We start from the raw sequence: 13,154 nt of genomic DNA, 5'->3' as shown, positions 1-13,154 counted from the left end.
TCTTTTAACCTGAGAGAAAGAAGAGGAAACAATAGAAGCCAACGCTCATTCCTAAACTGGATAGACCAGTTGGGGCAGGTAAAGGCAAACTGCCAGACTTGTCAAGGGATATGAAGACTGAGGCTGACGCCGTCTTTTAGAGCTTCAAAACTTTCTAAACCAGGAGACATCTACGGTATGAACAAGCTTTACAAACTCAGTATCTAAAAGTAACACCTGAGATGTTGAACTCAAACCGCTGCTTCGTGATGGTTCATTTGAGTTCAGAACTCATTTAGAAACTTTACTCTGCTACCTGTTGATCTGCATCAACATTTATAGAGATATATTTCATTTTGAAAACCTTGTAGGATCACTTGTTTTGTCTTTAAGGTAGAGACTTTTTAAAAGAACCTGCCTCGCATGCTTCCATAACGGGAAAAAAAGGACGTCTGAGGGAGAGTGGATGTGTGTTGGACATAAAATGTCTGCTCATCCGTTTCCCTCGCCTCTAAGCTTTAGCTGCATGTTGAGTCAGAGCGGGGTTGGGCTTATCAGAGCAGATAATAATCCCTGAGTACGATGAAGACAGAAACAAGTTTTCTTATTGACTTTTAGGAGAATCTCTTTGTAGACGAGCACTGGGGCAGTCTGCGGAGAGGAAGGGGAAATGGAGGGAAAATGTCGACCGTGTACTGTACGGCGGCGAGTGCAGAGCGAGGTGGAGGACTGTGATTGGTGGAAAGAGCAACATTTGTTCATTTCTTTCATACACCTGAATAGCTGCGAGTCACATGAGTGCTGGTCGCTCTGCGTGTGTGTGACAACAGGGCGGGAAGTGCAGAGGAGACTTCGGCAGAAAGTTAGGTCTGAAGAGGAAGAGGTGGACGGATTTCATGACGGAGCTGGAGTCTCAGGTTGAGAAAGAAAGAGGACAGCGGGTCTGACGGTGTGAGGGTGAGAGGTGACGTTCAGGCTGTAGTTTGATGGAGCAGATAGGGTGAGTGACGCTGCATTATGGGTCAGACCTTCTCAGAAGCTAATGCTATGCTAACCTCAGGGGATGTTGAATTATTCTCTTTGGGTAAGACCAACTTTAGATCAACTTCAGCTGATGTAATAAAAAACTTTATCTCCCTGAGGACAAAAAAAACACTTTGACTAATTATTAATGCAGACTTTATGAATAATACATAACATACCTCACGTTTTTATCACCCTAATTTTCAGATTCACACTTTTTTAGAAACAATATTTTATTTTTAAAACTTAACCAATATTATTACAGACTACTTATTACTTTTTTCATATTTTGAAAACTTTTTAAAAAATTCTTTTTAATCTTCTTTTTTTTTTTTCACTTTTTAGACAAACTTTAAATAACCTAAAGATTTTAGTTTACATTTCACAATAACTTTTGTATTTTTTATATCTGATACTTTTTTTCAGATTTCACAGTACTTTTCTAAATACATCAATATTCATAAATATAATTCACCTTTACTTTACTTTTACTGCAGTAAGGAACTTGTTATGAAGGAAGGAGTGTAGGTTATTTAAATACATGTATGCAAAAAGTCCGGACTTTGGTAATCAAATTGGTTGAATATATTAACAGCTTCATTGAAATTATTCAAAACAGGAAGTTAACACAGATGTGAGGGGAAAAGTGGGAGGAGCCACTGGCTGTAACATAAGATTTAAATCTGCTCCATCACTGAGTTCATGTGTAGAAACAGTGGCTGGTGGGTGATAAGCAGCATCAGGGCTGGACCTCAGCGGTCTGAGGGCCCAATTAGGTGTCGCAGAGATAAGGTCCGGAGTTAAATAAGGTTTTGGGTTTCCCTGCCATTGTTTCCTCACAAAGACAGCAACTATTGATTAAGGGCCAGGCCAGTTTACCTATCAGGTTGTTGACTTCACGGTGGAGTCACATTCCAGCGCAGAGGGCAGTTACCTGATCACGCCTCACTTCCAGCAGGCAAAAAGCGTGGGCAAGCCGTTCAGACTCCCACAGAGCTCCATGTACAACAATGGGGAACCTAACGCCGTGTGTGACGCCGAGAAGAGCTGAGGAGGAAGTTTTTGGAGTTTAGGAGTTGGTTAGATATTTCAACTTGCTCTGCTTTGATCAGGTACTGTTTCTTTCACTGCTCAGTCTCCCAGCTTGACTTTTCACTCTTTCTGTGTGTCTCTTTCTCCCTCTCTTCTTCCTCAGAGGGCCTGCAGCACTGGTTTATAATGCTGATGATTAACTAAATAGAGTCTGGGAGAGCAGGTCTGCTTGGCTTTCTCATTTCATGGGGCCTGACTGACCGGGAGGAAGACGGAGCGTTCTCAGGCAGCGGGCTGGAAATTCAAGATCCTTTTTTTTCCTTCCCTCTCTTCCTTCTTTCTTTTTGGCCCACTCCCTCCAGAAGTACTCACTTTACTTTGGTTTTGTTACATTCTTTCCTTGGGGTACCTTTCATGACGGTAAGGTTACAGGTGCATTCTCCCTTTTCCTTCTCCACCTTGTTCCTGTGAACTTTTCCCTCCCTCATACTCTCTTTTCTTTCTCCCTCCCTCTCCCTCCTCCTTTCTTGTGATCTACTTTTGCATTGCTTGCAGGATAACTGGGAACTTTTTCCTTTTTTAAGAGCACAATGATATCTGTGCTTTAATTTTTTTTCTTGTTTTAGATGAATGTAGAAACTTTGTGAAAGATTTCAGGAAGAGTTGACTAGATTTTCCCTCTTTCTACATTAGGATAAGAACTTAAATAGGATGATCAGCCGGCAATGTATTTATTTACTACACATATCTTAAAGAAATATCCATAACACATTAAGTTAGAGAGTGATACTGTAGATGTAAATGTGTGCACTGAGTGTTGGGATTTCACGCGGTGTACCTGTGAAACTGCGTTATTCAGTAAACGAGGGCTGTTTCAGTGACCTTCTGCACACACGGCGCCGGCTCAGGTCGAGCCTAGCAGCATTCCTTCAGCCTTTCATCACTCAGCAAACACAAAGACAACGGCCCGAGAGGTCCACCATCCGAAAACAGACGCAAAATACAGCTTTTCCTTTCTTCAATTACCGTACACCTTCTAAAAACGCTGTATTAGAGGAGGAAAAGAGCAACAATCCCCAATCTGTTGGGCGATGAAGTGAGACAGAAACAGCGCCCTGAGGCTGACAGGCTTATAACTTGGTGGCATTTTTGAGTGTGTAGTGTTTGAAATTAGTAACCGCCATGGGTTGTGTGAAAAGCAGCCCTCCCAGCCTCGCCGTGCCATAGATTTAGACTAGTCGGAACAGGTTTGGGCAATCATTAACGACTTCTGTGGCCCAGTCTTGTGTGACGGAGAGTTTAAGCTGAAAACCCCAACCACAACAAGGGCTCTGCAGTGATCGTATGGAGAGGTAGTCTCCAGATAAGGACTTCCCCTTTCCTATCTGCAGCTTGTTTTCTGGGCAAGACTTATCTTAACTTTGCAGATATGAAAACTTTAAAACTTAGCTTGAATTGTGGAAGGGAGAATCGGATTCTAGCTGAGGCCCACTTCTTAAAGTTTACAGCTCAACTTTTGTCTTTAAGACAAAACTGTTACAGTCCTGAGTCTTTTTTTTTTTTTTTTTAAACAAAGATAGCCATACCTAATACTATCTTACAAACGTGGGTGTTTATCTCCATCTTACGAGGCAGCATTGGATTTCAATACTCTCTCTAATACTGCCTGGTAATGATGATGATAGTCATCTGTGGACCGCAACCACCAAGACAAACCACTGTCGTAGTTTTAGCTGCTTCACACTACCCGCTCCGGGCCTTGTGTCGGCTCACACACACCTGCAGAAATGTCTCTCAGGATCCATCTTACCTGACAGTGCTGGATTGTACAACTGTTGTTCTAACACTGTCTGGTAACGATGTTTTCTGGGTGACTCTTTGGTCTCCATCAAATGTTAAAACCTGTGAGGCTCCTTTGATGTTGTCATCGAGAGGTAATAAGCGGTGCTGGCTCTTTACTCTGGTTAATATTCACTTTTTACTCTGAAGTTTATTCCAAGAAAAGCTGAGCTGGTTTCTGTTTAGAGTACACCTGTCTGTAAAGACGCCTCAGGCTGCGCGCTGATCAGTCAGAAGTGAAAGAAAGCGCCGTGCAGATGGTGTAAAGTGTTGCCAGACAGGGCTTTAGTTTGTGAAAATACAACAACGCTCATGTCTAGACCTTTTACTCAGGAATAAGTTTATAACAGAAGCCTTTGTGCAGTAATTCTCCTGATAGTGATGTTATTTCACGTACTTCCCTGTCTTTTTTCTGTTGCTTTTATGGCAACCCCACCACACCCAAGTTAAAGAATAGCAGTCAGTTGATGGTTCCACCGGTCCTGCAGGGCCCTATTTCCTTGTTCCCTCCCCTGAACAGCGTTTGTCTTTGTGTTGTGTGGCAGTGATTGGTCCAACAAGCCGTACCTGCGTGGCATATCCTGAAACTGACACATGAGCTCACCTGAGAGGGCTTTGCTTGTAGCAAACTAGGCAACGAACGCTCTGGCCTCCTCCCAGCTTTGTGAGCTTGTTCCTACAAATGATACCTCAGCAGAGACACGATGAAAGTCAACCTTAAGTTGAGATAAAATAAGAGTTTGACATTATCATCTGAATTTAAAATAAGAAGTGATTATATTGCCTGATACTGTGAGAGATCTGAGTAACAAAGGGAGGTAATAAACATGGAGCAAGCAGAGAGCTGGTGTTTGTTTAAGGAGGGAGAATAACCCCGCAAATATAGAGCCGCACCTTTATTTGCCCACCCAGCTCCATTATCCAAGCCACAGAAACATAAAAAAGCTTTTTTTCCACCCCGCAGTTGTCCCTTCTCTCTGTGTAATATTTGTGTTATCATGTCATAATGTAGAACGAGTGGGACAAAAAGGGCTCAGCAGGCTTACTTTGCTTCTTTCCTGGGTCTTTTTACTCGTGGCTTTCTCTGCATGCTTGGTCAATTTGAGCGAATCATAAACGAATCAAAGTGCAGCGTGTAGATTAGAATCTGAGTCTGCAGCTAAAGAGGAAGTGCTCATTTTTCCTCAACCTGTTTCTGCTGAACTGTTCTGTTTCCTCCTGCTTTTTTCTTCCTCTTTTGCACAGGTGGAAGCTCAGACGTCGTCCTTCCAGCCTGTTGATAGGCGTCTTACCAGACATGGTTAGATGTAATAATTGGTGTCTAATACTGTCTGGTAATGCCGTCCATTAAATGGCATTACCTTCTGCTCTCTTAACTTCCCCCTCTCTTGCTCTCATGCGGTGTATTGACAAAGGGCTGTCAGGGGAAGCACATCAACATATTTATAGAAGTGGCAGATGGGGCTGAATGACGATGACTATTGAACTATGATCCTCGCACGGGAAGAGTGATTGATTTTTGGAGATTTCTTCCATGTGAGTTGAGTCAAAGTTACTCCATTGAGCAGCAGGCCAGAGGAACATCTTATGATCTCAGATATTAGCTGTTTAAACGAGCTTTGAGCAGGAACGTGAATGCAATGTGAAAAATGTACAAAAGACAATGCTGCAACTTTTATCCACTGAAAGATCTGTTTTTTCCCCCACTGTAATAACTGAATTCCTTTTGGGTACTGGCTCTTCTCCAGGTACAGTAGAACAATGTGCACAGTTTTTCTGTCTTCATTATCTTGGACACATTCTGTTCGTATCATAGACCTGATTTCTGTAAAGTGATGTTATGTAATTTAAAGGAAATATTTAATAAAAGTTGTCTCTCATTGAAATGCAACTTGTTGATTTTTCTTTCTTTAATCGTCCTTTAACTGTTTGTTCACATCCGTGTTGCACTGGCTCTTTGCAGCAGCCTCTCTGGTCTTTGTGAACTCTTTACTCGGCCAGACCGGAATGCCGAGCCTCAGTCAGGTGTGGATCAGGTTACCGCTGAACAGAGCTTCTTTTTAAATGCCTCAATTTACCCACAAGGTCCCCCCCATCAGCTAAGCCCTCATTGTGTCCCGGTCTATGGCGGCACAGAAGACCTGCTTGATAAACCGAGAAGCACAAGGCGTGTTTTCACTGCCAGGTCCTGGGTGACTTACACCGCTGAAATCCATACATCCAGGTCTGTTTGGCCCCTGGTTACATTTGAAGACAGTTTTTCTGGCACTGTTCTCCCTATCTCTCCCCCTCTCTCAAACACACACACACACACACACACACACACACACACACACACACACACACACACACACACACACACACACACACACACACACACACACACACACACTCATAAACACATTGGCTGTGGTGTTTAACTAGACCAGCTAGCTCAGCGCTTCTGTTGACTGGTTAAACGCAGCTCTGATTTTTATCAGGAACACAAACACAAAAAAACATTAAGCTGTTTAGCATAAAAGGCCTCAGGCTCCATTGATCCCTCATCCTGAAGAGGCTTACTCATCCAAGAAAGAGTGTGTGTTAGCCCAAGAAATGTCAAATCCCTCCCTCAGTTTATCTGTTTTATGAGATAAACAGAGATACTTATTTTTTTATTTGAAATATGATTGAGAAAATCCTTCCTGTTGCTTAAGGTTGATTTGCTTGTTAGCATTAGCCTGTTTTTAGCTAGCAGGCCTATAGCACACACATGAGCTTGACTGTTTGGAAGAAAATAGCCTCAAGATGCCTGAAACAAAACATTAACTGTCTTTACTTGAGGTGGACACAGTCTGTCCTCATGAAGTCTGTGACTCAGGGTTCATCAAAACTAGTTCCTCTTACAGCTTCTATGAGTGATGAATCACATCCTGACCAGACAAATTGTAGCTCCTTCAAGCTCTCAAAAAAGTGTTGAATTTCCCAAAACTGATCTGCAGAAAATGTCATTCTTTAAAAACATCACTGAACAGAAAAAAAAAACAATCCCCAAAAATCCCTTTACAAAAGAGCCTGGGTGTGAACTCTGTTTTAAATTATTCATGTTGTCCGTGCTTTCTGGGCAATATTTTGAATATCATGTGAAAAGATATGCTAGCCTCATAGCATAATTGCTTGGGTCAAAGAAATATGATAAAAAAAAAAAAAATCAATACTGATGAAAAATTATAAATATGCACCCCCCCCCCCCCCAAAAAAAAAGGGGGGGGGGGGGGGGGGGGGTGGACTTTGAAATATGGCTTTAGCAATCATGCTATGTTAAGCTAATGTAAATATTTAGCATCACAAAATTACTCACTGAGATTTTCCCCCCATGTATTGTCCATGAGTCATAAGTTACAGGTGACAATTTATTATCATTATTTATTTATGTATTTTTAAAGTCCCAATGTTTTTTTTTTTACCTGGCAAGTGAAACTATAGGCTGTTAAAATGGTTTATATCAAATTTTAGTTTATCTATTTATAAAGTATTTTTCATTGACACAAAAAAACAAGAACAAAAAAACAACTAAATTGAATCTGTAACACATTCAAGGTGCATGAAAATTAACTTATGAGGAACATGATTCTGTTGTGTGATATTTTTTTATTTTTGATAGTTAAAATATGATGAGATGATGCTTTAACTTTTGAAATAAACCTTTTTTTAATGCAAAATAAAGTTTAAAAAAGTAAAAAAAACTCAGCAATTTTTTAAAAACCATTTAAACACTCAGCAGTAATCTTCATCAAAGTCACTGATAGTTTTCTTTCAACTCAGTTAACCTTCTAGGATTATAGGTAAAACATTGGGGATGCAGATAATCAATAATTGTTTTCAAACATCCAGTTCTTGGCTTTCAAAAATAAAAGCCATTGCAAATATTATTTGGAAAAAAATAGATTTATTTGCTTTATCAAAATATACTTTTTACCTTTCATAAATTTTAACCCCTATATTTCTGTATAATATCTTTGGGGCTCTGTTCGTTGTCACTTTACTTTATAAAATGTTTAATGTAAAAGAACAATTATAGACTGCCCCAAAGACAGACGTTTAATTTAAACAGAACTACTTCAAACACTTCAGTTCAGTCATAGGAGAAAACTGTTATTAGTAACTTCCCCCTGGATGACGTCACATCCCGGATCACATTCCTGACAGGCAGAGAGCCTGCAGAGGATTCCTGCGCTGGTCTGTGCATGCTTGGTGCAGTCAGACCAGATTCCTGCCGCTCTGCTGTCTGTGGATGAGGAGGCTGGATTCACCAAGAAGTGGAACAGGAGCACAGCAGCAGACATACCAACAAGCATGCTGACGTACCTGAAGCAGTAGCAGTCACATTTTACAGTAATGAAGCAGGGAACTCCTTCAACAGTCATTCATGAAGGAGTGGTTTCTGTTACGGGTTACAGGGCAAACACATGGTTATATGTAGGTTACTTTTGATTCCTTACCAAACATCTTAAAGGAGGTTTCCACGCTCTAAAGCTTTATTACGCCTGTGTAATTACAGTTCTGAGGCTGGGTACAAGGACAAAGGTTTGTCTTTGAAGCTCCGCCAAATAAAAACTGAGTCAGCCCTTACATTATGTTAAGGGCTTCAGCGTAAAGGTGTAGTCAACATTTAGACACATTTATTTCATAAATATCTCAACATGACAGTAGAAAGATAAAGCTTAAAGAAAGAGGAAATGAAATGCAATGACCTCATCGAATCCATATGTTTTAAACCAGCAAGCTAGTCTGTAATGGATAATAAAATTAGGCAAGACAGACTTTCTATCTCGAGATCATGAGATCATTTTTTATTAGTGAACAGAAAACTGTCTTTGATATTCTGAGATAAGAAAAATAAATAAGATTTGAAGAAGACAACAAGAAGACAACCACAGGTTTTTCTTCATCACAGAATGAACTGTATGCACACTGTAAAAAACTGAAATCACATCAAGTGTGTTTGCCTTATTTTCAGTAGAAAATGTCTTTTTGGACTTATTATGGGCCACATTCACCTGACCAGTCCAGAAAAATGTCATATTTCAAGTTATTCAAAGATCAAAATGTGGTCTGAATTCTTTGTAACAAGTAAAAGTGAATCTGTGAATCGAACAAGAGAAAAGATATTTGTATTAAAACATTTTTCTAGTTTTAAGTGTATTTTTGATTTTTTTTTTCTAGTTCCATTGGCAGTTTATTTTTTTTAACTTGTGACAAGCAATTCAGACCTCATTTTCTTCTTTAAATAACTTGAAATAAAACGTGTTTCTGGACTGGTCAGGTAAATGTGGGTCTGAAAATAAGGCAAAAACAATAGATAAGATTTCAGTTTTTTGCAATGCATGTATGTCCGCTTAAGACTACAATAGATTTTTTCAGATGAATTTCTTTGTTTAATGACTTTAAATTTAGTATTTCAAATAATTTTACTTTCCATGCTCGCTCTGTGTTGTTACTAAACAAGAAAACCAACTGGGGCTCAGCTAATGCAAACAAACAAAGCCAGGAGTGTTTCAGGACTTAGCACTCTTATTTTAATATCATTAACATAATCTGACTTTAAACAGGTTTGTCTGCTGTGTTGACTGATTTCTGCTTGTACGTTTCCTTTACAGCTTAATGGACTCACGACAGGTCAGCTTAGAAAAACCAAGGTAAAATCATCAACCTTAAGCACATATATGTGAAAACGTTCTTTTTTGGGTTGGAAAAAAAAACAAAAGCAAGGAATGACCCTTTTTGTGGTTGCACATAAACAGTGTAATATGTTTTATGCCAGACTGTGCCACCTGCTTTGTCCCTCTTACGGTTTGAACATTTATATCACTCCTGCTTAAGCCCCATTAGCTGAGGATTTAATATCTTAACATCTGTGTCCTGGCCTCGGGATCCTCCTGCAGTCTGAGCACTGTGCTGAGAAGATTTGTATCACTGACCTGACTGATCATCTCTGCAGCTGTCCTGGCAAGCAGCAAGAAAAATTTGAAACAACAAATTACAGGACAAATTGCTGGCAGTGGCCTGGTAGAAATTTTGATATTACTTTGTCAGGTGGGTTAATCTGTTATCTAATTTCAAAAAGGAGAGTCAAAAATAACCATTAGGTATCACTGTACTTGTGTTTACAGTTTTGAATACCTTTACATTTTGAAGTTGCATACATTGAGAGTCCCATGGAAAGACTCAACAGCCAAAGCAGGTGTAAGACTTATAACCTCTACATCGTATCCTGACCTGGAGCATCTCTATCAAAATATTTCTATTTGGTCATTATTTTGTCAAAGTCTAATAACTGGTGAGTCAGTTTTCACTTGAACTCCAGGGTGTTTCCCCTGGGCCTCCACATAGCTGTGGAGGGTGTAACCATCACAGTTAATGACGTTAATCCAGGAGGTTTCCATCTGTGCCAATCATAAGCTGCAAATGGCATCATGCTGTTTGCACTATGAGGAAGTACACAAGCACATTGCATAAACCAACAATTATTCACAGTGTGTATCTATACAAGAATTAAGCATCAAAGGCTGGTAGACACATTATATAGATGATAGTATACCACCAGGTTAAACCAACACAGGTTAACGTGCTAAATGAAAACAAGCTTGATGGGAAAAAAGGTAAAGTATGGAAGTAGAGCACTGGAACAAACTCCACTTAACTATCAATGATGGTTAATTAAGAGTAGAGAAAAACAGTGGAGTTTAGAATATTAAAAATCAACTTGTATATTTTATACTGAAAAATGTGTGTTCAGTTAAAGGCTGTTGTCTGAGAAACACATCTGGTCTGTCAGTAGCTGCTGAGCTACTACTTGTTGCCTTATTTTCCCTTCAACTGCTGTTCATGTGTTTGGGAGAGCTTTTTTTTTTTCTATATCTTGGTGAAAATCTGTTGAACTGAGTAAAGCCAGATTGCGTCGTCTCTACAGCTTGAAACTATTATTATTTTAAAATTCTGTGGTTTCTGATCTAAGTGCTCCAACAATATTAAAACAAACAAACAAACAAACCAATAAAAAGTTACCTTTTTTTCTTGGATGGAATGTTAAAGGGTTAAAAACAAATAGACTTCATATCCCTTGCAAAAGTGAAAGTTAAAGGGTCGAAAGAGAGATAGTTAAGATTTAATGCCAAATGTATCATATTTTTATACATGAGTTGCAAAGACATAAATGTCATCAACATAATTCATAGTTTCCTCGTTTCTTTTTTTTTAAAATGCATAAAAAAAGTATACAACCCCTCTGAGGGTTATCATACCACCACATGCTGTTGAAGATGTGATTTGGCCTCTTTAAAAATGGCAGCGCTCATGAAATCATCCACACACTTTTATTTAGGAAAATCATTGCTATTTTTTAAGAGGTTGTGTTAAAAATATCATCTTAATTTTTTAAGTAATATAAAAAAAAGTATATTCTGCATTAAGAGAAAGCATATTTACCTAAGTATTTACTAAAAAAGATGCCAAAAACAGCCAAATGTGTCAAAAAATATGTTCAGTCCAACAAAAAATATACCATTAACAAAACGAGGTGCCAATATTTTTTGTGGATTTTGTTAAAAGGGCCAATAACATCTCAATTACATTAAATCAGAATTTTCTGGCTATTTTTTGATGAGTCATGCTTGACAGAGTTCAAGGGTTACCATGATGACATGATATCACCAGGGAATAACTTGAGCTTCATGAACATAATTGCCAATTTTAAGCATCAGAACCTGAAAGATACATCAACTAAGATGACTTTGCTTTTACAAAAACTATTGTTAAAAACAGATAACTTTACCAATAGACACCCTGCAACTATCTCTCGCAGAATTCTAAAGGCTGTGTTGACTGCATAAGGTTTAGTGTTTTCAGGTTTTCAAAATGAATCGAACTGAATAACTGCTCATTTTACAGAAAAAAAGTTTAAAGTCGGGCTTGGTGAGAATTCAGTTCCTGTGTATCTTTATCTTGTCACTTGTCAGGAGTGGTAATAGTTGTATGACGACCCTGGGAACAAAGTGTGCCCCCCTCACCCCAACACCCCCCTCTTCACTGTGTAACTCTATAAGCAAATCATGAATAGTGGGAGACAGAGAGACCTTATTGAGGCGAGCCTTTCTTTACATCGTAACTTAACTCCATTCCTTCCTCTATAACACCTTGACAAGGAGAATCCCTCCAAATAATGGGTTGTGCAGGGACACCATTGCTGCAGGCTGCATCCCTGTAATTGCTGAGCACTTCCTGGTACAGGAGGCAGTTGAGATGACATGGGAATGGGCGAGTTTGCAAAGACACACACATTTTATAGTGTCACCGCCCTGAGACAGAGAGCCACGCACACAAACACACTTCTCACTAATAGTAACCTTAAATGATTCAAATATTTAGTTTCTTGAGTAACACACAGTCATCTTGTTTCCCTGCAGTGATGTTTTCTGTTTCATGTTGTGTTATGTTTCAGTTTTTAGGAGAGACTGTTGCACAATAACTGCTTTGTCTGCAATACAAGAAAAAAAAGAAGAGAAAAATAGAAGCAAAAATAAAAAGCGTGACAGTTTTTTCAACATCTCTTGGTTGACAAACAGCAGTTAAAATTAATTTGGAAAATTACGAGGTAACATTTTAATTGTAATGAACACACAGATAGTAATTCAGAACCACAGGCATAAAAGTTGTATTCTCATATATAAACACACACACACACACTCACACAAAACACACATACACGTTACACTCATGCAAACAGCCTCTTGGCAGATGGTGAGCCATGAGGTCGATGGGGCTGTAAAACAAGCCTGTTCTCTTTGTCCACCTACGCAGCACTTTGCACAGTGTGTCTATCAGATGGCGGCTCTTTATCAAGGTGTGGCTGACACTGGCTCCACACAAAGCTCTGTTAAACAGGAGTATGGTATCAGACCCATGTCTAATAACGGGGGTGCTGTGGCTGATGTCGCTCCCCTGCCAAACAGGTCTCTGTCACTGCTGCTGTGCAACGACTCTTCAATGGAAAATTTACAGCTGTGTGTGTAAATCACCACAGTTATGTCTTGTAAATTGAGTCATGCAAGAAATTTGTTGCACTTATTAGAGGATGTGATGATTGCTTGATTTATATTTCACACCAACCATGGAGGATGGCTTTCCTTTGATGTTTATAAGTTTGTCAAACTTCATATCCCTTGGTATCATAAACTATTCCTTTCAGGCATGATCACAAAGATTTACTGACTGGCCTTCATAAATATTACAAGGGGCTTTTA

Source organism: Halichoeres trimaculatus, unplaced genomic scaffold, assembly GCF_033239565.1.
Source record: "Halichoeres trimaculatus isolate MK-OKI-2021-1 unplaced genomic scaffold, fHalTri1.1 fHalTri1_scaffold_11, whole genome shotgun sequence".
Classification (NCBI taxonomy): domain Eukaryota; kingdom Metazoa; phylum Chordata; class Actinopteri; order Labriformes; family Labridae; genus Halichoeres; species Halichoeres trimaculatus.
Note: the sequence above shows the minus strand (reverse complement) of the source record.